Here is a 26710-nt window from a genome sequence, read left to right on the forward strand (position 1 = left end):
GGCAGCAGGCAAAGAGAGATCTTGAGCAGGGAAACTCCTCCTTTTAAAACCATCAGATCTCATGAGACTTATTCACTATTAAAAGAATAGCATGGGAAATACCTGCCTCCATGATTCAACTACTTCCCACTGGGTCCCTCCCACAACACATGGGAATTCAAGATGAGATCTGAGTGGGGACACAGCCAAACCATATCAAAAGGATATACAAAATAACCAGAAAACAATGAACAAAATGACAGGAATAAGTCCTCACCTATCAATAATAACTTCGAATATGGGTTAAATTACCTACCTAAAAGATAGAGACAGGCTTAATGGATAAAAAAATGACCCACAACATCTACAAGAAACTCACTTCACTTGTAAAGACACACACAGACTGAAAGTGAAGGGATGGAAAAAGATACACCACACAAACAGAAATAAAAAATAATCAGGAGTAGCTAAACTTACACCAGATAAAACAGACTTTAAGTCAAAAACTGTAAAAAGGACAAAGAAGGTCATTATATGGTAATAAAGGGATCAATTCAGCAACAATGTATAACAATTCCAAATATGCATGCAACCAACACAAGCGCATCCAGAGACATATAGCAAATATTATTAAATCTACATGGAGAGATAGAGTCCAATACAATGATAGTTGAGAACTTCAACATCCTACTCTCAGCATTGGACAGTTCATCTAGACATAAAATCAACAAAGAAACATTAGATTTCAGCTGCACTTTAGACCAAATGGACCTAACAGTTATTTTCAGAATATTTCATCCAGCAGCAGCAGAATATACAATCATCTCATCAACACATGGAACATTCTCCAGGATAGACCATAGGTTAGGACACAGAACAAGGCTCAATAAAATTTTAAAAACTAAAATCATATCAAGTGTCTTCTCAGACCACAATGGAATAATACTTCAAATCAATAAGAAGAAGAAATTTAGAAACTGTACAAATACATGGACATTAAACATGCTATTGAATAATCATTGGGTCAATGAAGAAATTAAGATGGACATCAAAAATTTTTTTTAAACAGAAAATGGAAACACATCATGCAAAACCTATGGGATACAGCAAAAGCAATACTAAGAGGAAAGTTTATAGCAATAAATGCCTACACGAAAAAAGTAGAAAGATTTCAAATAAACAACCTAATGATGCACCTCAAGGAACTCAAAAAGCAAGAACAAATCAAACTCACAATTAGTAGAAAGAAAAAAATATAAATAACATAGCAGAACCAAATGCAACAGAGACAAAAAAATGCAAAGAATCAACAAGATAAAAGTTGGTTTTTTGAAAAGTTAAACAAAATTGATAAACCGCTAGTGAGGCTAACCAAAAAAAAAAAAAAAAAAAAAAAAAAGAGACCCAAATAAATACAATCAGAAATGAAAAAGGAGACATTATAACTGTTACCAAAGAAATAAAAAGAATCATTAGAGGCTATTATGAACAATCATATGCTAACAAATTGGAAAACCTAGAGGAAAGGGATAAATTCCCAGACATACACAGCCTACCAAGATTGAACTAGGAAGAAACAGAAAAATGTGAACTGACCCAAAATGAATAGCAGGTTTGAATCAGTAATAAAAAGTCTCCCAAAAGAGAAAAGTCCTAGACTAGGCTTTTATGCTGATTTCTACCCAATTTATAAAGAAAAACAAACACCAATTCTTCTCAAACTATTCCCAAAAATTGAAGAGGAAGGAATTCTTCCTAACTCATTGTATAAGGCCAGCATTACCCTGATATCCAATCAAGAGAAGGACACAACAAAAGGAGAAAACTACAGACCAATATTCCTAATGAACACAGATGGTAAAATTCTCGGCATAATACTACCAAGCCAAATCTAATGATGAATGAAAAAGATAATATACCATGATCAATTGGGATTTATCCCAGGAATACAAAGATGGCTCAACATACACAAATCAATACATGTGATACATCACATCGACAAGATGAGAGGCAAAAACTATCTGATCATCTCAGCAGATGCAGAAAAATCACTCAGTAAAACTTACCATTCCTTCATGATGAAAACTCTCAACAAATTAGGCACAGAAGGAACACTTCAACCTAAGAAAAGGCGTATATGACAAATCTACAGCTAACATCCTACTCACTGGGAAAAAATTGAAAAGCCTTTCCTCTAAGAACTGGAACAAGGGAAGGATGCCCACTTTCACCACTCTTATTCAACACAGTATGGGACATCCAAGCCAGAGTGATCAGACAAGATAAAGAAAGAAAAGGCATTCAAATGGACAAAAGGAAGTCCAATTGTCTCACTTTGCAAATGACAAAATCTTATACCTGTAAACAGAAAAACCTAAAGACTCTACCAAAAAACTCTTAAAATAAATTAGGCTGGGCATGGTAGCTCATGCCTGTAATCCCAGCACTTTGGGAGGCCAAGGTGGATGGATCACCTGAGGTTGGGGGTTTGAGACCAGCCTGGCCAACATGGTGAAACCCTGTCTCTACCAAAAATACAATTAGCCAGGCATGGTGGTAGGTGCCTGTAATCCCAGCTACTTGGGAGGCTGAAGCAGGAGAATCGCTTGAACCCGAGAGGTGGAGGTTGCAGTGAGCCAAGATTGCACCACTGCACTCCAGCCTGGAAAACAGAGTGAGACTCTCTCAAAAAATAAAAAATAAAAAACATTTTTAAAAATGGATGTATAATTCAGTAAAGCTTCGGGACACAAAATCAACATACAAAAATCAGTAATGTTTCTATATACCAGTAACAAACTAGCTAAAATAGAAATCAAGGAAGAAATTCTATTTATAATAGCTACAAAAATAAAATACCTAGGAATAAACTTAACCAAGGATGAGGAAAAAAAAAAACCCAAAAAACTTCTACAATGAAAACCACAAAACACTGATAAAATAAATTGAGAAGGACACAAACAAATGGAAAGGCATCTTATGCTCGTGGGTTGGAATAACTAATACTGTTAAAATGACCATACTACCCGAAGCAATCTAGAGATTCAGTATAATCCCTATCAATTATATTCTTCACAGAAACAGGAAAAAAAAAAAACCCTGAAATTCATATGGAACCACAGAAGACCCCAAATAGCCAGAGCAATACTGAGCAAAAAGAACAAAGCTAGAAGCCTCACACTACCTGATTTAAAAATATACTGCAAAGAGGCCGGGCGAGGTGGCTAAAGCCTATATCCCAGCACTTTGGGAGGCCAAGGCGGGTGGATCACAAGGTCAGGAGAACGAGACCATCCTGGCTAACACGGAGAAACCCCGTCTCTAAAAAAAAAAAAAAAAAAAAAAAAATAGCCAGGCGTGGTGGCGGGCATCTGTAGTCCCAGCAGCTACTCGGGAGGCTGAGGCAGGAGAATGGCATGAACCCGGGAGGAAGAGCTTGCAGTGAGCAGAGATCACGCCACTGCACTCCAGCCTGGGTGACAGAGCAAGACTCCATCTCAAAAAGAAAAAAAAAAAAAAAACTATATATATATATATATATATAAATAAAATATATATATGTGTATATATGTATATATGTATGTTATACGTATATATGTATGTATATACGTAGATATGTATGTATATACGTATCTACGTATGTATATACGTAGATACGTATGTATATACGTAGATACGTATGTATATACGTATATATGTGTATATGCACATATATGTATATATACACGTATATATGTATATATACACGTATATATGTATATATACACGTATATATGTATATATACACGTATATATATAAGTATATGTGTGTGTGTATATATATATATATACACATATATATATATTACAAAGCTATAGTAACCAAAACAGCGTGTATTGGTATTAAAACAGACACAAAAACAAAGGAAACAGTCTAAAGAATCCAGAAATGAATCCACATATTTACAGCTAACTGATTTTCAAGAAAGCTGTCAAGAACATGCATTGAATAAAGGACACCCTCTTCATTAAATGGTGCCAGGAAAACTAGATATCCAAACACAGAAGAATAAAACTATACCCTTGTCTCTCATCACTTACAAAAATAAACTCAAAATCAATTAAAGACTTAAATGTAACAGCCACAACTATAAAACTACTAGAAATAACCACAGGAGAAACGCTTGAGAACAAAGATTGTATGGCTAACACTTAAAAAGTACAAGCAACAAAAACAGACAAATGGGATTATATTAAACTAAATACTTTCTGCATATCAAATAAAACAATCAACAGAGTGAAAAGACAACACCTCTCCCTTACACCATACACAAAAATTAACTCAAGATGTCCTACAGACTTAAATGTAAAACTCATAACTATAAAAACGCTGAAGACAACCTAGGCAATACCACCCGGTACATAGTGATGGGCAAAGAGTTCATGGTGAAGATGCCAAACGCAATTGCCACAAAAGCAAAACTTGACAAATGGGATCTAATTAAATGAAAGAGCTTCTGCACAGCAAAAGAAACTATGAAAAAATAAACAGACATTTCTCAAAAGAAAATCTACAAATCACCAAGTTTATGAAAAAATATTCAACATCACTAATAATCACGGAAATGCAAATCAAAACCACAATGAGATATCATCTCACACTTGTTAGAATGGGTATTAAAAAGACAAAGCACAACAAATGCTGGCAAGCATGTGAAGAAAAGAAAATTATTGTATATTGTTGGTGGGAATGTAAATTGGTACAGCCATTACGAAAAAACGTACAGAGATTTCTCAAAAAACTAAGAACAGATCTCCCATATGATCCAGCAATCCCACTCCTGGGTATATATCCAAAAAAAGATATCAGTGTATCAACGGGATACCTGTACCACCATATTTACTGCAGCACTATTTACAATAGCCAAGATATGGAATCAATCTAAATGTCAATCAATGGATGAATGGATAAAGAAAATGGGAATATACACACAATAGAATAGTATTTAGCCATAAAAAAGAATGAAATCCTGTCATTTTCAGCTAAATGGATGGAACTAAAGGTCATAACGTCAGGTGAACTAGGCCATGCACAGAAAGAAAACTATTGCATGTTCTCACTTATATGAGCAGCTTATGCTCCTGGAAATCAAAGCGGGGCCATGTTTCAGGTCAGTAGGGTCAGGGATAGAGACCACAGTTATGGACTTGTGTGCCCTGGAGCTCTATAAAATTGATATCATGGAGATAAAGAGTAGAATGATAGTTACCAGAGGGTGGGAATAGGAGGGGTTTGAAAAGAGGTTGATTAATAGGTATAAAAATATATAATAGAAGGAATGAGATCTAGTGTTTATTATCACAGAAAGTGACTACAACAATTTATTGTATATTTCTTTTTTTTTAATTTCAATAGTTTTTAGGGAACAGGTGGTATTTGGTTACATGGATAAGTCCCTTAGGGGTGATCTCTGAAATTTTGGCATACCCATCAGCAAAGCCGTTTACCCAATATATAGTCTTTTATCTCTCACCCCCTCCCACCTTCCCCCTGAGCCTCCAAAGTCCACTGTTTCATTCTTGTGCCTTCGCATCATCATAGCTTAGCTCCCACTTACGAGTGAGAACATGCAATGTTTGGTTTTCCATTCCTGAGTTACTTCATTTGAAATAATGGTCTCCAACTCCATCCAGGTTGTTATGAATGCCATTATTTTATTCCTTTTTAAGGCTAAGTAGTATTCTATGGTATACATATATATAACACATTTTCTTTATCCACAAATTGATTGATGGGCATTTTGGGCTGGTTCTATAGTTTTGCAACTGTGAATTCTGCTGCTGTAAACGTGTGCAAAAGTATCTTTTTCATATATTAACTTCTTTTCCTCTGGGTAGATACCTAACAGTGGGATTGCTGGATCAAAAGGTAGATGTACTTCTAGTTCTTTAAGGAATCTCCATATTGTTTTCCATAGTGCTGGTACTAGCTTACATTCCCACCATCAGTGTAAAAGCGTTGTCTTTCACCACATCCATGCCAACATCAATTTTTGTTTTTTTTTGTTTTGTTTTGTCTTTTGTTTTTTGTTTTTTTTTGAGATGGAGTCTCACTCTGTCACCCAGGCTGGAGTACAATGGTGCCATATCAGCTCACTGCAACCTCTGCCTCCCGGGTTCAAGCAATTTTCCTGCCTCAGCCTCCTGAGTAACTGGGATTACAGGCAACTGCCACCATGCCCGGCTAATTTTTGTATTTTCAGTAGAGACTGGGTTTCACCATGTTGGTCAGGCTGGTCTCAAACTCCTGACCTCGTGATCGGCCCACCTTGGCCTCCCAAAGTGCTAGGATTACAGGCGTGAGCCACCGCGCCCGGCCCTCTTTTTGTTTATTTTACACGTGGTATTGCATTGTGGTTTTGATTTGCATTTCCCTGGTAATTAGTGATGTTGAGCATTTTTTCATATGTTTGTTGGCCATTTGTATATCTTCTTTTGAGAATTGTCTATTCATGTCCTTGGCACATTTTTTGATGAGATTATTTTTTTCTTGCTGATTAGAGTTCCCTGTAGATTCTGGACATTAGTCCTTTGTCAAATGCAGTTTGTGAAAATTTTCTCCCACTCTGTGGGTGCTCTGTTTACTCTGCTGATTATTTCCTATGCTGTGCAGGAGGCTTTTAGTTTAATTAAGTCCCATCTATTTATCTTTGTTTCTGTTGCATTTGCTTTTGGGTTCTTGGTCATTAACTCTTTGCCTAAGCCAATGTGTAGAAGCATTTTCCAATGTTATCTTCTAGAATTTTTATGGTTTCAGACCTTAGATTTAAGTCTTTGATCCATCTTGTGTTGATTTTTGTATAAGTTGAGAGATAAGGATCCAGTTTTATTCTTCTACATGTGGCTTGCCAATTATCCCAGCACTATTTGTTGTATAGGGTGTACTTTTCTTACTTTGTTTTTGTTTACTTTTTCGAAGATCAGTTGGCTGTTAAGTATTTGGCTTTATTTCTAGGTTCTCTACTCTGTCCCGTTGGTCATGTGCCTATTTTTATACCAGCACCATGCTGTTTTGGTGACTATAGCTTTGTAATATAGTTTGAAGTTGGGTAATGTGATGCCTCTAGATTGGTTCTTTTTGCTTAGTTTTGCTTTGGCTTTGCAGACTCTTTTTTAGTTCCAAATGAATTTTGGCATTCCTTTTTTCTAGTTCTATAAAGAATGATGATGGTATATTGATAGGAACTGCATTGAATTTGTAGACTGCTTTTGGCAGTATGGTCATTTTCACAATATTGAGTCTACCCATCCATGAGCATGGAATGTGTTTCCATTTGCTTGTGTCATCTATGATTTCTTTCAACAGTGTTTTGTAGTTTTCCTTGTAGGGGTCTTTCACCTCCTTGGTTAGGTATATTCCTAAGTATTTTATTTTTACAGCTATTATAAAAGGGTTTGATTTGATTCTCAGCCTGGTAGATGTTGGTGTATAGCACTGCTACTGATATGTGTACATAGATTTTGTATCCTGATAAATAGATTTATTGTGTATTTCTAAATAGCAATAAGATTTGAAATATTCCCAACACAAAGAAATGATCAATGTTTGAGGTGATTAATATCCTAAAGACCCTGATTTGATCATTACACATTGCATGCATGTACCAGAATCTCACATGGACCCCATAAATGTGTACAATTATTCTCTATCAAAAACATTTTTTTAAGAAACATGCAGGAATACACTGTACCTCTTCCTTGCTGTGTCTGGATATTGTCACATGAGGACTTGACATGCGGATTGTGGCAGCCTCTGTGACCAAGAGCAGAAGACAACAGCAGCATAGAAACCTCAAATGAAAAACCTAACATCTGAAGCTACTAATTTAGCCAACCTTGGCATCAGCTATCTCTGGTCTTAGTACATGAGGTGATAAGCCCCCACTGTTCAAGTTGGGTGTCCATCAATTGCTGCAGAATAGAAGTTAATGAGGCTTCCTCCTCCTGGATCCCCTACTCGACCCTGACATGCCCATTCAGTCACAGGCAGAAGGGGAAGCACAGGGTAAGGAGACCTGGCTGACTGTGCCAGACGCAAATCTTACCTGTCCTGCTTAGAACACTCAAAGCTCAATTGGTTAAACAAAAAAAGGAAAAAGACAATAAGGAGTATAGCACTCCCCAGATGCAACTTAATCTAACACTCTATACTTTAGATTTTCTAGACATACATAGAAATCAGACCACTACTTCTGCAGAACATTTTACTGGTAAAAAGAATAGCCCACATGAGGGAAAACTGATTTGGTGGAAAGACAACAAAAACAAAACATGGGAAATCGGTAAGGTGATAACATGGGGGAGAGGTTTTGCTTGTGTTTCACCCGGAGAAAATCAGCTTCCTGTTTGGATACCCACTAGACATTTGAAGTTCTACAATGAACCCATCAGAGATGCAAATGAAAGTGCCTCTGCAGAGACAGAAAATCCGCAATCGAGCATCATCGACTCGCAGGGTGAACAAAATGGTGATATCAGAACAGATGAAGTTACAATCCACCAAGGAAACGGCATATGTGGAGAGCCAGAGAGAGGAAGGGAAAGAAAAAGAGACAGAGATCAGAGAGAGACACAGAAAGTGAGACTGGGGAGAGAGATAGTGTTAAAGACAGAGAGAGAGACCGTAAGAGAAGGGAGACAAAGAGATAAAAGGTGCGAGTGAGCAGGTGAGGAGAAAGACTGAAAACTAGGAGAAACAGCAACTAAGACACAAAGGAGGTGGGAGACTGCCCGGGTGCCGCAGCACCCACACCGTCCTCTTGCCCCCGTCACTTGGGTTAAAACCACCGGAAATTCCACTATTGCAAATTTTGTATTAATCCTTGTATGTCTGTACTTTCTATTTTTAGTCTACAGGTGTATTCAGCAGCTCCAGAGAGACAGCGACCAGCGAGAAGGGGCCATGATGATGGTGGTGGTTTTGTCAAAACGAAAATGGGGATATGTAGGGAAAAGAAAGAGAGATCAGACTGTTACTGTGTCTACATAGAAAGGGAAGACATAAGAGACTCCATTTTGGAAAAGACCTGTACTTTAAAGAATTGCTTTGCTGAGATGTTGTTAATCTGTAGCTTTGCCCCAGCCACTTTGCCCCAACCACTTTGACCCAATCTGGAGCTCACAAAAACATGTGTTGTATGAAATCAAGGTTTAAGGCATGTAGGGCTGTGCAGGATGTGTCTTGTTAACCAAATGTTTGCAAGCAGTATACTTGGTAAAAGTCATCACCATTCTCTCGTCTCAATAAACCAGGGTCACAATGCACTGTGGAAAGCCGCAGGGACCTCTGCCCTTGAAAGCTGGGTATTGTCCAAAGTCTCTCCCCATGTGATAGTCTGAAATATGGCCTCGTGGGATGAGAAAGACCTGACGGTCCCCCAGCGCGACACCCATAAAAGGTCTGTGCTGAGGTGGATTAGTCAAAGAGGAAAGACTCTTGCCGTTGAGATAGAGGAAGGCCACTGTCTCCTGACTGCCCCTGGGAACTGAATGTCTCGGTATAAAACACGATTGTACATTTGTTCAATTCTGAGATGGGAGAAAAACCGCCCTATGGTGGGAGGCGAGACATGTTTACAGCAATGCCGCCTTGTTATTCTTTACTCCACTGAGATGTTTGAGTGGAGAGAAACATAAATCTGGCTTACATGCACGTCCAGTCATAGTACCTTCCCTTGAACTCCATTATGACATAGATTCTATTGCTCACATGTTTGTTGCTGACTTTCTCCTTATTATCACCCTGCCCTCCTACTACATTCCTTTTTGCTGAAATAATGAAGATAATAATCAATAAAAAACTGAGGGAACTCAGAGGCTGGTGCCAGTGCAGGTCCTTAGTATGCTAAGCGCCGGTCCCCTGGGCCCACTGTTGTTTCTCTATACTTTGTCTCTGTGTCTGATTTCTTTTCTGTCTCTCATCCCACCCGACAAGAAATACCCACAGGTGTGGAGGGGCAGGCCACCCCTTCAGTAGGAGATTACAGGCATGAATAACCCCACCTGGCCACCTAACTCACTCTTGAAAGGCCAGAAGTGATGCTGGAACTTTCTTCCTCTGTGGGTTAAAAAGGGAAAATTAGGGAGAACACAAGGCATGAGAGATGCAGCGATGGATATGTCTATATGGAGCTTCTGTCTGCATCCAGTAGAAAATGCATCTCTAGGCACCAGGTTTAAGAGCGAAAACCTGGAGTCTTGTATGTTAGCATTCTCCTTCCCCAAAAACCAGAGAGGGAATCCATTTGCTCTAGCACACCCGGATGTAGGAAATGTCACATTCCTATTTCTGTAACTTCAGTTAAATCTGCTCTGAGTCCCTGGATGCCTGGCAGGTGGAGAATTCAATCTTGTCGTTACCAGCATTCCTTTTTCTTCTCCATGGGCTTATGTAAGAATTCTGGGCTTACACACTGTTGGAAAGCCAAGTAGGAACTACATCCCCCGAACTCTCCATTCTTCCAGCTGCTCATGATCCATCAACTTTCTTTGGGCCACCTGCTATAGCAAGACCCTCCTCACAGCATCATTCCACTGACCCACAGGCTCAGCCCCAGGGACCCTCACTAGAACAGGTCTCCACTATGCATAGGAACTCACAAAAACCTTCTCTTCATCTTGGCTTCCTCTGATATCCAGCCACTCCCCCACTTCTCATCTTAAACACAGATGGCAGCTCCTTCCCATCGTTCCAAAACTGAGGGATTGTCCAGCCAAATTCTCTGCAGACACCAAAGCTTCACCCGTCCTCTTCAGGGAGGTGCTGCAAGGGCATCTGAGATCTTTGGAAGCCCAATTCTGGCCTCTCTTTGGGGTGGGCTGAGAGTGGGAACTAGACTCTCTTTTCCAAATGCCATGTTTATCTTGTTCATCATTATATTATCTCCAATGCCTGGCACATAGTAGGCACTACAGACTGACACATAGTAGGTGCTATTAGTGTCTGTATAATGGGCCTCTTGAGGTTGAAGCTATTAGCAGAAACCTGCCAAGCAAAAAGATGGAAAACCAACCACCAAAAAAAAAAAAAAAAAAAAAAAAGAAAAGAAAACAATCGTGGCTTTGAGCTCTAAACACACAAGGCACCAGCCCAAGTTTGGGCAATTTTAATACAACAGCCATTTTGCCTCCAAACAAACTGGCACTGGAAACCTCCCTCTGCCTCTTAAAGAGAACCAGTTTCCCTTTCTCTAAGTGGGCAGCATTTCTCCCCGGAGGCAGTACCCAGCCCACTGCCACCAGCAAACGACTGCAGCCAGGAGCCAAGAGCTTGATAGTTTGAAGAATAGATCTTATAGGGAAAAACAAAGTAACATCCACATAAATCTGGAACTACCACCACTTTCCAGAGGCCGAATCCCATTTGTAAATTCTCTTGCGTGTCAAGCACCTTGCAGTCAGCTCAACTACACACTTTTGGGATTCATTGCAGAGAAGAATGAAGGTTATCTGCAAAATAAAGGAACCACGGCTCAGAATTCCCAGAGCAATCCATGACAGAGGAGGTGAGTAGAAAAGGGAAGGGTGAAGTCAAAGGAGAGAAGTCAATGAGTTGGCCAACACCAAGCAAGGATCATGGGACCCTCTCCACGGCCCCACATCTCAAATGAAGTCAACAAAACCCATCAATGCTTGGTGTAAGTGTTGTATGCTCCTGGAAATGAAAGCAGGGGCCACATTTCAGGTCAGTAGGGTCGGGGGTAGAGGCAGCGGTCATGGACTTGTGGGCCCTGGAGGATGGGATGATTCTGAGACATTGAATCCCTACACTGATCTCAGTAGAAATCTCAGGTAGGGCTTCAACATTCGTGGACAAAGGACTCTGTGGGCCTGAGAGCAACAGCCTTGGTGCATGTCCAAGCTCCATCAATCCCAACTGGGGCTTTGAACAAGTTATTTTTTTAACTAAAGTTATTTTAATTGACAAATCATAATTGTACCCATGTATGTGATGTTTTGGTACGTGTATAAAATGTGGGATGATTAGATCAAACTAATGAACACATCCATCCCCTAATTTACCGACAATTTTCATGATGCGACATTTGAAATGTGCCCACTTAGTTATTTTGAAAGATACATTATTATTGACTATAGTCACGCTGCTGTGCTATAGATTTCAAAACATATAATCCAGCAACCCAACTTCTGGATATAGACCAAAAAAAAAAAAAAATCAAAATATGTCGAAGGGATCCCTACATTCCTATGTTCACTGCAGCTCTATTCACAATACCCAAGATATAGAATCAACCTAAGTGTCCATCAGTGGATGAAAGGATAAAGCCAATGTACTATATACACACAACGGAATACTATTAACCCTTAAAAAAGAAAGAAATCCTGTCATTTTCAACAACACAGATGAACTTGAAAGACATTGTGTTAAGTGAAATAAGCCAGGCACAGAAAGACAGATACTGCATGGTTTTACTTATATGTGGAATCTAAAGAAGTTGAACTCACAGAAATAGAGAGTAGGACAGTGGTTATCAGGGGCTGGGGTGAAGGAAAGGGAGGGGATGGGAGACACTGGTCAAAGGGTACGAAGTTTCCAATAGGAAGAATAAGTTTTAAACAAGCTAAACTCCTCTGAAAGCTCAGTTCCTCATCTGTAGAGCACGGATACATCATTAACCTTCTAAGGATGTTGCTGTGAGAGTAAGAGATGATGTTCAGCACAATACCTAACGCACAGTCAGGTCTCCTTAAGCTTGAACCTGCATCGCCATGACCTCTACATCTCAGGACAGAAAGGCTCACAGCCAGTGTCTCAGTTCCCAATGAAAAGTGGATCCCAGACCAGGCTGAACAGCAGGATCCCTAGGGGATATCCCACCCTACTGAGTCAGAATCACCAGAGGTAGAACCTGGGTATGTATGTATGTATGTGTATGTGTGTGTGTGTGTGTGTGTGTGTGTGTGTGTGTGTGTGTGTGTGTGTGTGTGTGTATGTATGTATGTACAAGAGACAGGGTCCTGCTCCGCAGTCCAGGCTGGAGTGCAGTGTCACAATCATAGTTCACTGCAGCCTCAAATTACTCCTGGCCTCAATCCATCCTCCCGTCTCAGCCTTCAGAGTAGCTGAGACTACAGGCGCATGCCACCAAGCCCGGATACTTTTTTTTTTTTTCTTCCTTTTGGAGAGAGTCTCACTCTGTTGCCCAGGCTGGAGTGCAATGGTGCAATCTTGGCTCACTGCAACCTCTGTCTCCCGGGTTCAAGTGATTCTCATGCCTCAGCCTCCTGAGTAGCTAGGATTACAGGCATACACCACCACACCAGCCTAATTTTGCTCTTTCATTGTTGTTTCTTGTTTGTTTTTCACAAATAGGACTTCTTATTTGCTACTGTTTTAAGTCTGAACTTTAAACGGATTCTTGGACTGGTGGTTCATATCCATCAGCTCATTCAACTTTAGCATGTGTGTGTCTCGTCCCTAGTGGGTTTTCCAGAACTACTACCGTCACCATGAAGCTCCATGCCTTTCAAATCCACGGTTCTCCAGCATTTTTAGTTTTCTAATGAAGACATCATGGAGAGGATAGATTGGCAAGCCTTTTCTATATCTTTTCCAATGTTGTCTGGAATCAATTTATTGACCACTTCTTTCAAGTCATTTGTCTGCACCTCTCAGGTCATGATTTCCATCATCTTCTTCTGGATTTGGCAGACAGCTGTTGCTGAGCATAAGAGGTCTTCAGTATCTGATTGTTGTGTTTTTTAGTAAAACCAACACAAAACAAAAGAAAGAAGTAACCATCGGTAGTGTTGACATCAACATGAGCTTCAATCATTGTTGAACATTTTTCAACCTTGGAACATATTTTGTCACAGGTAAGACCCATGCCATAGAAGTTAGGCAGTTTTTGTCCTGAACATCTTCAGTAATCAGCTTGAATTTTCTAAATGCAACTTCATCATTCTGCAAATCAGCAAGACTCACTTCAAACAGAAGACCCTTCAAACCATCAGATGCAATTTGGGTTCCTTGGGTCCTGGCGACCAAGTCTTTCCAGTATTTCTTATATTGAACATAGCAGGTGCTTTCACATCATACTGATCTTTCTTAGAGAATGGACCAACTACTTCCTTCTTAACTCCCTTTTTGCCACCTTTAATAAGGCACTTGTTCTTAACAACCGCCATGGTGCTGCTCGGAGTACCAAAAGGCTAAATTTTATATTTTTGGTAGAGACGGGATTTCAGGATGTTGGCCAAGCTGCTCTTGAACTCCTGATGTCAGGTGATCTGCCCGCCTCTGCCTCCCAAAGTGCTGGGATTACAGGTGTGAACCACTGCACCCAGCTGTTATTTATTTTTTCTTTTTTTGTACAGACAGGGTCTTGTCATGTTGCCAAGGCTGGCCTGGAACTCCTGGCCTCAAGCAATCCTCCCACCACAGCCTCCCAAAGCACTGGGATTTCAGGTGTGAGCCACCATGCCCAGCCTGGAATCTATTTTTAAAGCCAATCAAGTGTTGAATAAAATTGCAACTTGGGCTCCTTTTTCTTTGCATTTTTTACATTTCAATGGTTTTCAATATATTCAGAGATATACACAAACATTACCAGTCAATTTTAGAACATTTCATGACCTCAAAAAGAAACCTCATACCCTTTAGCTAACACCCCCATCCTCCCATGCCCCTACCAGCCCTAAGCAACCACTAATCGACTTCCTATTTCTGTAGATTTCCATCTGAATGAAATCATGTAGAATGTGACCTTTCATCTGTTTTGAAGGTTCATCCACGCTGTAGCGTATGTACTTTCCTCTTTTTTGTGATCAAATAATATTCCACCATGTGGGTAGAAAACAATAGGGGTATCTCTTCATCTGGTGATAGGCATTTGGATTAATTCTCTCTTTGGGTTATTAGGAGTGATGCTACTGTAATTATTCATGTACAAAATTTTGTGTGGACCTGTGCTTTCATTTTTGAATATGAAAATATGGCACATCTCCAAGGAAGACATACAAGTGGCCAATAAGCACATGAAAAGATGCTCAATGAAATTCATCATCAGGGAAACAGAAATCAAAACCACAATTAGATACCACTTCATACCCATAAGCATGGCTAGAATCGAAGATAGAGAAAATTGGCCTGGTGCAGTGGCTCATGCCTGTAATCCCAGCACTTTGGGAGACCGAGGCAGGTGGATCACCTGAGGCCAGGAGTGTGAGACCAGCCTGGCTAACATGGTGAAACCCTGTCTGTACTAAAAAAAATACAAAAATTAGCCAGGCCTGGTGGCAGGTTCCTATAATCCCAGCTACTCGGGAGGCTGAGGCAGGAGAGTAACTTGAATCTGGAGGCAGAGGTTGCAGTGAGCTGAGATTGTGCCACTGCACTCCAGCCTGGGTGACAGAGCAAGTCTTTGTCTCAAAAAAAAAAAGAAAAAGAAAATAACAAGTGTTGGTGAGGATGCAGAGAAACTAGAACCTTCATACACAGCTGGTAGGAATTAAAATGGTGTAGCCACTGTGAGAAACAGTTTAACAACTTCCCAAACAATTCTACATAGAGTTACCAAATGACCCAGCAATTGTACTCCTAGACATAGGCCCAACTTGGGCTCTTTCAATCTATGGAAAATGAAGTGTGGGTACTTGGCAAGAACAAAGAGGGAGAGAGGCAGAAATGCTGCCATGAGGGCACATTGATTGGTCTCTAGTACACATGGCTTCTACTGCAAATGGTCTCTAAATGACTTCATCAGTTGCTCAGAAAAAAAATCACCCTCTGCTCCAATCGTGGAGGAAGAAGTATGGATTGGACCTGGTGAGCCACGGTAAGACTGACTGCTAAACTTTATGAATGATGAGGGGATTTGCACGTATAATCTTGATTGTACATCAAATCTTGATTTTTTATTTTATCCACTGTCTTTGAAAACCTAACTCTTGACTAAGAATTGACTTTCCTGTACTTGCTGACTCTAAGTAAATTTCCAATTCCACATAGTCCAAAGATGATGTGCTGAGAAATCTCTCAAAGGAAAAATGCTAAGAATACAGGCAGAGTTATGCGACAAATTTTGCACAATTAACAGAAATTGCACTTGTGGGTATGAAGCACAAAACATTTTCATGGGTAAAGAAAAAAGTGTTCTTCATTCTAGTAGACGCTGCAGGATGAGGCCGATCAAGGTGTCTGCCCAGCCAGACCTTGGGCTCTTACCTAGTTTGTGTTAGAGTCAACTCTGAGGGAGTCTGTATTTCAGTCATCTTTTTTTTTTTTTTTTTTGAGATGGAATCTTGCTCTGTCTCCCAGGCTGGAATGCAGTGGTGTGATCTCAGCTCACTGAAACATCTGCCTCCTGGGTTCAAGCGATTCTCCTGCCTCAGCTTCCCAAGTAGATGGGACTACATGTGCATGCCACCATGCCTGTCGAATTTTTGTATTTTTAGTAGAGACGTTTCATCATGTTGGCCAGGCTGTGCTCAAATTCCTGCCCTCAAGTGATCCGCCTGCCTTGGCCTCCCAAAGTGCTTGGATTACAGGCATGAGCCACCATGCCCGATCTCAGTCATCTTTTATCCTCCACGCCTGGCAAGTTCTAGACACACTGTGTTTCCATACAAGTTTGTTGAATAAACAGGAGACAGAAAGTGGGAACTCTGGAAGTAGAGAAGATTCCAGAAATTGTGCATATTTCCCAGAGACTGTGGCCCAATTCCTCAGTACTGCCAGAGTTTCTCTATCTCAACTCAAACCTTATGTGTGGGCCCAGGCGGAGTGGCTCACACCTGTAATCCCAACACTTTAGGAGGCGGAGGTGCGCAGATCACTTGAGGCCAGGAGTTTGAGACCAGCCTGGCCAACATGGTGAAACCCCGTCTCTACTAAAAATACAAAAATTACCCAGGCATGGTGTTGTGCACCTGTAGTCCCAGCTACTCGGGTGGCTGAGGCACAAGCATTGCTTGAACCTAGGAGGCTGAGGTTGCAGTGAGTCACGATTATGCCACTGTACTCTAGCCTAGACAATAAAGCAAGACTGTCACAAAAGAAAAAAAAAAAAACCCTTAAGTGTGGGCCTTGTTACAGAATTAATGTTTATATGGACAATATGTACATGGGTGTATGTTAAGAGCATGAGTCATCCACAAGATTTTAGCAAAGTCCATTTAGAAAGCTCAATGCTTTGGGCTTCCACTTGCTTTGCTGCCTCTGTCCTCAGAAGGAGGCTTCATCCTTCCATGTAACCAGCAAATCCTTTATGCAGAGATGTACACAACACACTCCTCTCCTTGGCTATGACACCTTGAAAGGGTCCTCTTGGTGGCCCCTGGTGCTCATTTCAGAGTAGTTCAAATTAAGGTGATCAGCTTTCACGCCAATCACTCTACAAATGACTCCTATTATGACCAATTTTTCTAAATGCTTTATTGAATTATTACTTAAAGAAATGTGCACATAGAAGAGGTCAACACAGTACTTTTCTTACAAACTGAACATACTGGCCAGACGCAGTGGCTCATGCCTGTCATCTCAGCACTTTGGGAGGCCGAGGTGAGCAGATTGCTTGAGCCCAGGAGCTTGAGACCAGCCTGGGCAACATAGTGAGACAACCCTCTCTACAAAAAATAAATAAATAAAAAATTAGGCAACTGTGGTGGCACATGCCTGTAGTCCCAGCTACTAGGGAGGGCTGAGGTGGGAGGACTGCTGGAGCCCAGGAGGCAGAGGCTGCAGTGAGCCATGACGGTGCCACTGGGCTCCAGCCTAGGTGACAGAGCAAGATCCTGCCTCAAAATCAACAACAACAACAAAAAAAACCGAACATCTCCATATTACTGACACCCAATTCAAGAAACAAAATATTACAGCCCCTTCCAGGATATTCCTGGGGTCTCTTCCATCTCTATTAACCCCTGACTACAAACAGCCTCCACCTATTTCACCTGACATTGTACTTTATGAAAGCAGCAGTTCTCAGATGGGGCTATTTTGCCCCCTGGGGACATTAGGGAATATCTGGAGACACTGGGGGTTGTGTCTACTTGGGGAGAGTTGTGTTACTGCATCCAGTGAGTCCAGGGATCCAGGGATGCCGCTCAACATCCTGAAATGCACAGGGAACCCCCACACATACAACAGAGAAATTGCTGAGCCAAAATGTCAGCAGTGTCACAGCTGACACCCTGATATACACACTATCACACAGTATCTGCTCTTTCGTGCTCAGGATCTTTTTCATTCTAATGATCTCATAGGAAACAGAAATGTCATTTAGAGGTAGGTAGAGTCCAATACAAAGAAGATCCAGAGGTTTTTTGTTTTGTTTTGTTTTGTTTTGTTTTTTAATCAGCCTGGTGCCTTTAGAGCTAGGATTTAGTTTCCATTCTTTCTGTCTCATTTTCAAGTGATTTTTTCTTCAAATGGCATCTACTGGGCTCAAGAACCGGAGATCCCCACAAAGCTGAGATTCACATGGGAATTTTGTACACACCCACACAGGTATACACTGCCATTTACTTGCAGACATCCACCCACAGATACACACATCCGGAGACCAAGACAGAACGCAAACTCCACCATAAAAGCACGGTTCCCCAAACAGGAGAAAAGCACCATTCACTCCAGGGAGGTACCTATTTGTTTAATTCAGCCTCCGATAGTCAGGCTGTTGCCAAGCCCAGCTCTGAAAGTCTTCCCCTCTAGGAAAGAGAGATGGATTTTTTCTTTACTCAAGAATATAGATTAAAAAAACAAACACTTCTGCATCTCAAAGCAGTCTCTACCTCCTGAGCTACACATATTCATCAGCATTTTATTGTCAATTTTCTTTTATTTGAATTGGAGAAAAATATAACTTAGTTATGTTCTTACTGACAGTTTGGAATCAGTTACACTAAATCCAATTCTCTGGGTTCTCATGATTAAGTTGTTTAATTTGGGGGACAACAAAGCAAAAGTATTGGTCGTGTTTTAATTTAATTAGTACAGGATATATCTAAGGGGTTGCAGTATCACTGTAGCAAGAAGCTCATTCTGCAGTAAAAGGGGGGGTTCTGCCACTAGGATTGAGTGAGGGTGGTTCATGGCTGCACCGTTTCATCAATGTCTCTTCAAGAGTCCATGGAATGTGGAATGGGAAAGACTGAAATAGTGCAAGTCTTGGCTAAGCTTCTATTAAGGGGTGTTAGGAGCTGATAAAATAACTTGGTCTTTATAGACATCCCACACTGTAGTTCTCTAAGCTACAGATTCTCAGATTTTTCTATTTTATAAACAAGTAAAAATATTTTTTTAATTTGAGAACCAACATAAGGTTGCTATCTTTTTTTTCTTTTGGGTAAGAAGGAACTTTTTTAAACTACCAGTTACACACACACACACACACACACACACACACACACACACACACACACACACACAGAGAAATTCCACCATGATTAGTCAGAATAGGTGAGGTTTTGCTGCAATAACAAACAACTCCTAAATCTTGGTAACTTCAAACATCAGAAGTTGTTTTTCTCACTCATGCTACATCTGCAGGGAGGTGTGGGGTGCTCTGTTTCCCATCAAACTTGCCCTAAGACAGAGGTTAATGGGGGTTGCAATACCTCGAGTATCACCAAGTAGGGAACAGAGGGAGAAGAATGTTAGGAGTCTTGTACTAAGAATTAAACGCTCCAGGCTAGAAGTCTAACATTGCACCTCTGCCCCCAGCCTCTTGGCCAGTACTAGCCACATCCCCTCCCCCACCACAGGGCAATACATGAAGACAGGAGAATTGGATACATTACAAATTTCTACCCCATTGCATTTCATAAAAGAGAAAAAAAATGCCAATACAAAAATGTTTTAATAGAATAGAATATATACATTTTTAGAATAAAGAACAATCCTCCAAAAAGGACAGCTGGTGGTCTTTCACTGGTGGGCACATTTCTGTGACATTGTCTCTGTTTTTCCATTTTATCCTTGACCTATGAACATTTTATACAGATGGCCAAAAGAACACCATTTGGGGACCACTGCTCTAATCAGGTGATGAAAACGGCCCCAAGAACAGAGCACAGTCTCTTTAGCAAAGACCCAGCAGGGCCAGGGTGACCATGTTCTCACCATCAATGTGCAGACATCCACCTGCAGCATCCTCACATCCCAACATCAAACAGTGGCTCTTTATAGCTTGATTCTAATGCCCTTTGATCTTCATCATCATTGTAAAGCTCTCTGGCCCCAAGATCTAACATCGCCACTCTAGCTACATCCTGCAACTGTTCACCTCTCCTGCCTCCTCATCCCTCTAAACTTCTCTTCACAACCTCATGTTTACTTCTTGCTTTACCTTCCTGCTCAGCCTGGACCTTACAGTCACCTTCTTCTTGTAATGTGCTCCTAAACTCTTTCTTCCCTTCCTTCAACCACACCCACCTGGAAAATCTCCATACCCCATTGATGACTTGCCTCGCAACTGCCCAAGGGCTGCTGAATGATACTGGAAAGAATCACAACATGGATCTGGTAGTTCCACTAAATAATCTCACCATCCAACTCTAGGGTAGACTTCACTTCTGTTCAGCAATATTTTTAAGCATCACAAATAAATTCCAAACCATATTTGCTATAACAATTGACGTTAAACCTCTTCCATATCTCAAAGCCCCCCAAACCCAGCCCTAGGGGTTTCAGAGCCCAGAGTTGATTTCTCTCAACTCACTTCCATCTCATCCCTAGATCACTGTATCTTGATCCTCTTCCTCTGCCTTTCCCATGTTATAAGGAGAAGCATCCTTCTCCTTTCCCAAGCTACCTTCTTCACTTGTGCCTCATTTGAGACCTGCCTTTATCACCCGTTCCCTTGGAACTCCCATGACTCACCACCTTCCCTTGTCATTTCACTCATAAACATTTTGCACCGTGTATGTGCCAGGTGTTTAACATATAATCATGCTTAAGTCTCCACATGCTAACAAGAAAAACCTTGATTATCCCGGCTATGCCCTCAAGTCATTACCCTCCCCGCTCCTTTCCTGTGTTCCCAAATTTTGTTGATCTTCATCAATCCCTCTGATGCAGATGGCTCCGAAGTTTGCATCCTATTAGGTTGGTGCAAAAGTAATTGCGGATTTTGCCGTTAAAAGTAATGGCAAAAACAGCAATTCTTTTTGTAGCAGCCTAGTATCTTTTCTCCTTCTACCAAACTTTGTCCCTGAGACATCTCGTCACCTATAACTACCTCCTCCATACAGTTGATTCCCAGATCTGTATTATTCTACTGAAAGTCCATTCCCCAATTTTCTTGGCTAGAATAACAGAAGCTCAATTAGAATTCATGATAACAGTTTCCCACCACCACCACCACCACCACCATCGTCGCCCTGCCATTGTTAGCAAAACCATCTCTTGAGTGGAGCTCAAAGATTTGTAATTTCCCACTCCCCAGAAAGATAACTTCAGACTCAGACTAGAAGTAAAGATCCTCCAGATATGGCCTCAACTACCCTCCAACCCATGTCCCCAGTGCATCCCGTTGATGTCCCCTTCAGTGGAGTTAAAATGGAGTGAGTGTTTTTCTTTTCACATACTCCTGGTGTTCTTCCACAAATACAATTTTCACCTCTTGAATATTTTCAAGGATTCTCCATGCTACACAAAGAGAAATCCGAACTCCCCATCAGGACCCCAGTCTTCCCAAACCCTCTTTGCACTTTTCTGCCGCCATGCTTTTCCTTGGGTCATCCTCTTCTCTAATATAAACTTGTGTATTATTCTAGGTTCTCCAGAGAAAGAGCAGAGAGATAGAGGTAGAGCTATACACATAGAGAGAGACAGATTGATTTGTTGTAAGGGATGGCTCACATGGTTATGGAGGCTAAGGAGACCTGGAGTCTGCAGCCAGCAAGCTGGAGACCCAGGACAGCCAATGATATAGTTCCAACTCGAGTCCACATCTAAAGTCAGGACAAGATTGATGTCCCAACTCAAATATAATCAGGTAAAAAGAGCAAATTCTCTGTGACTCTACCTTTTTGTTTTGTTCAGGCCTTCAATGGATTGGATGAGGCTCACCCACATTGGGGAGGACAATCTGCTTTATTCAGTCTACCAATTAAATGTTATCCTCATCCAGAATACCTCAGAGACACACCCAGAATAACGTGTAGCCAAATATCTGGGCACCCCACAACCCAGTCAAATTGATACATACCACTAACCATCATGTCTTGCTTCTACTCTCTCGCCATTTCTGCATGGCCAAATCCTTCCCTTATTTCAAGGCTTAGTTCAAATGTTACCTCTTAACTAAGCCTTCCCTGCTAACCCCAAATATTAATAGAATTGGTTTCTCCCTTCTCTGATGTCTCAAAATATATTGTGTTTCTCTTTTATTGTATTTATTACAAACTCCCTTATAAATCAAGACAGTGATTCCCAGACAAATTATCAAAAGAGTATAAAAGAAGTCTTCTTTGAGTGTGAAATATCTCACGGAATATAGCACATGGCCTCTTCATGAAGAAACTACTGGGAGAGAAGAAGACAAGCTGGAAGAGGCCAGGGAAAGGGGGTTAGTATAAAGCACAATGAGGCTGGGCTCATACAGTGGCTCACACCTGTAATCCCAGCACTTTGGGAGCCCAAGGCCGGTGGATCATGAGATCAGGAGATTGAGATCATGCTGGCTAACACGGTGAAACCCCATCTCTACTAAAAATACAAAAAAGTTAGCCAGACATGGAGGTGAGCGCCTGTAGTCCCAGCTACTCGGGAGGCTGAGGAAGGAGAATGGTGTGAACCCGGGAGGCAGAGCTTGCAGTGAGTCGAGATTGCACCACTGCACTCAAGCCTGGGTGACAGAGCAAGACTCCATCTCAAAAATAAAATAAAATAAAATAAAGCACAATGAAATGTCAGTGGATGGGTGCTTATAATTTCTAAGGGAAATAGAGTATAATCCAAGAATTTTATAGCCAGCTAAATTATTGCCCAATCAAAATAGGCAAAAGACATGATCACATGTCGAAGAACTTAAAGAATACAGTATTTCTGAGCTCTTTAAAAAAAAAAGTCTTCATAATAAAATTTAGTCAGCCAAGGAATTAAAAAATAAGCAACTTGTGAATTGAATGACCATGACAAAAGGCTAGTGATAGGACTATGATTGCAGAACAGAAAGAGAAGGTGGTCAACCTTAACAACATAAAACAACCTAGAAATAACTAGTTTCCAGAAGTAAAGGGAGGGACTGTAGGAAGTAGAAGTGCTAATGCCCTTTATTAAGTCAATTAATCAGGTCTAAAATTGAAACGTGGTTTTAAATATATAACTTCTTGTTTATTTTCCTCCCTAACTACCTGAGGATCAACCACCATCATGAATGACACAGTGACTACCTGGACCAGGAAGTTCATGACCAATCGACCGTTCCAGAGGAAACAAATGGTCACCAATGTCCTTCACCCCGGAAAGGCAACAAAATGTACACGACCACAATGGATGTCATCTTCATGTTAATAGTTGGACTCAGAACCCATTTTAGTGGTGGTTAGACAATCGTCACCCACATTGGAGTACAGTGGTACGATCTCAGCTCACCAAATCTCTGCCTCCCAGGCTTAAGCAACTCTCCTGCCTCAGCCTCCCCCGTAGCTGGGATTACAGGCACGCACCACTACTGCCTGGCTAATTTTTATGTTTTTAATAGAGATGGGGTTTCACCTTGTTGGCAGGCTGGTGTTGAACTCCTGACCTCAAATGATCCACCCGCCTTCGCCTCCCAAAGTGCTAAGATTACAGGCATGGGTCACCGTGCTCAGCCTTTTCTGTATTAAATTTTTTTAAACACAACATTTAAAATAATCAAGTCATTCTTTTTGAATCTACTTTGTATTATAGGTATCCAAATACTCACCTATTCTCTCTCACATGATGACAAACTCGTTGAAATGTCATTTCATTTTGTGGATCCAGCCCCAGGGATTCTGACTCTGATTCTAAAGGGCCTGCATGCAGAGCGAGCAAGCCGCCTGGATGATTCTCTTACAGGTGTTTTAAGGGCAGCAGTTTGAGACACCCTGATGCAAAAGAACGAACCCTCAAGGAAGTTGGCTGTACATGTATTTTCCTTCCTAGCACAGGAAATGACAGAAAGATTATCCAATCAGTACCACTCATAGCACCTGATTATATGTGTATGAGGAATTCAGAAATGGTTTGATCAAGGTTCAAGACCTAAAAAGTAGCTTTTCTCTCGGACACCAAGTCCCCATCTCATGCGTTGTTGAGTTAGTAGAATCTGAGGATGATGCTTCTTCCTCCAGCATTGGTATCCTATGGTTTTGTTGTTCAGTAAATGAAGTACCTCCATCCCCCAACATCCCCAAGCTTAATTCCAGTTTCCTCACATACACTTTTTGTTTTGTTTTGTTTTTGAGACGGAGTCTCGCTCTGTCACCCAGGCTGGAATACTGTGCAGTGGTGCAACCTCAGCTCACTGCAACTTCCACCTCCCAGGTTCAAGTGATTCTCCTGCCTCGGCCTCCTGAGTAGCTGGCATTACAGGCATGCACCATCATGCCTGGCTAATTTTTGTATTTTTAGTAGAGATGAGGTTTCATCATGTCGTCCAGGCTTGTCTCAAACTCTCTGCCTCAAGTGATCCACCTACCTCAGCCTCCCAAGTGCTAAGATTACAGGTGTGAGCCACCGTGCCCAGCCCCCTCACTTACACTTTTACAGAAGATCTGATCATACCCACTCCGCAGAAGTCAGAATGGCCCCCACGTGGTGTTAAACCGGAGTGAAAACTTCAGTTCAATCAACTGAGGGTGACACAGAAACATTTCCCCCAAAATGCTTTCGGCAGCTCTGCTGATCCATAACCTGGCTCCATTTCAGGGCAAGATCTCCACTTAAGCTGCACTGGCTTCCACTAGAGTAAATCACATTAACTCATGGCAAACACAACTGAAGGGCAAAAAGATTCTTTTTAAAATGATTTTTGTCTCTCACTTACCAACACACGCTGGCCTCCCTACAGCCTGACTCCATTCAGCACCTGTTCCACTGAGCACCCACTGAAAGCTCAGCTCATGAGCTGAGATGACCCAGACATCAAGGAGTTTACAATCCAGGGGAAGAACAGACCTGAATACAAGTGATGACAATACAAGACAGAGTCAAAGAGCCCAACTTGAAGTATCAGCAGAATAGCACCAAAGACTAGTTCCCAACCCAGCTTCCAGCGCCAGAGACAGAGCCAGGCTGGCTGCATGAGATCAGCTGGGAGCTGTTGCAAACCTAGGTCCTAGCTAAGCCCCTAATCATCAGACTGGCAGTCACTGGGAGTGAGCTCCAGGAACTGGTTTATTTAATAAGCACCCACACACACGATTCTGATGTTCCTAAGGGTTGTAGAAACATGGAACTATAGAAAACACTAAAAAAAAGAAAGGCACTAAAAGAAACCTATAAATATTCACTACCATCCCAGGCATCATGAGGACACTCCACGTGCACTATTTACAATACTTAGAATATCCTGCAAGGGAAACATTCATTCATGACGATGGACTTTATTGGGATCAGAGCCAGCCCTGGGAATGTTTGAACCTGCGCTGAAAGTCACCCCCTCCTCCCCACAGGAGGGGGCTAACATTAAGGAGCACGGACCAGATGGGAATTGGAGTGTCCTTTTATTATGAGACCACAGTGAGAGACTTTTTTTTTTTTTTTTCCAGAGTCTCGTTCTTGCCACCCAGGCTGGCGGCCAGTGGTGCAATCTCAGCTCAGTGCAACTTCTGCCTCCCGGGTTCAAGTGATTCTCCTGCCTCAACCTCCCGAGTAGCTGGGACTATAGGCATCCGCCACCACACCTGGCTAATTTTTGTATTTTTAATAGAGACAGGGTTTCACCATGTTGGTCAGGATGGTCTTGATCTCCTGACCTCATGATCTGCCTACCTTGGCCTCCCAAAGTGCTGGGATTACAGATATGAGCCACCACGCCTAGCCTCAGACTTTCAAGTAAAGCCACAATGGACCACAGAGCTTAGACATCAGGGCTAACATGGAATCTCTGTCATTACATCTTGAGATCTTATTATCTTTGCTCAAGGAAAAAAATAATCATAATTGACATTTTGAGGACAAGACATCTGAATGTAAACTTGATCTTAGAGGATATTAAGGAATTACAGCTAATTTGATTAGGTATGACAATGATCATATAAAAAATGCCCTCATGTTTTTAGAGGGAAAGTAAATTACGTAGGGGTGAATATCAGGATGCAATTACATAACTACTGTAAACTATTTTGTAAATACTTCAGAAAAACAAATGGAGTAAATATTGCAAATGTTAATAGTTTTTAAATCTATGTGATGGGTATATGATAGCACATTAAACTGCTGTCTCTGCTTTTATGTTTATTGAAATTTTTGTAATAATAATAATAATAAAAAACTTGGCCAGGCACAGCAGCTCATGCCTGTAATCTCAGCACTTTGGGAGGCCGAGGTGGATGGAGGACTGCTTGAGCCCAGCAGTTTGAGACCAGCCTAGGCAACATGGTGAAACCTCATCTCTAAAAAAAACAGGCAAATTAGTCAGGCATGGTGGTGTGCACCTGCAGTCCCAGCTACTCAGGAGGCTGAGGTGGGAGGATCAACTGATCCCAGAAGGTCAAGGCTGTAGTGAGCCAAGGTCACGCCACTGCACTTCAGCCT

At 41.3% G+C, this 26710-nt stretch overlaps 1 pseudogene; it reads right to left on the bottom strand.

The window, feature by feature from the left end:
- Positions 1 to 9067: 9067 nt before the first annotated feature.
- LOC134810820 (small ribosomal subunit protein eS1-like) lies at positions 9068 to 16957 on the bottom strand (annotated as a pseudogene).
- Positions 16958 to 26710: the final 9753 nt, after the last annotated feature.

This window comes from Pan troglodytes, chromosome 7 (assembly GCF_028858775.2).
Source record: "Pan troglodytes isolate AG18354 chromosome 7, NHGRI_mPanTro3-v2.0_pri, whole genome shotgun sequence".
Classification (NCBI taxonomy): Eukaryota; Metazoa; Chordata; class Mammalia; order Primates; family Hominidae; genus Pan; species Pan troglodytes.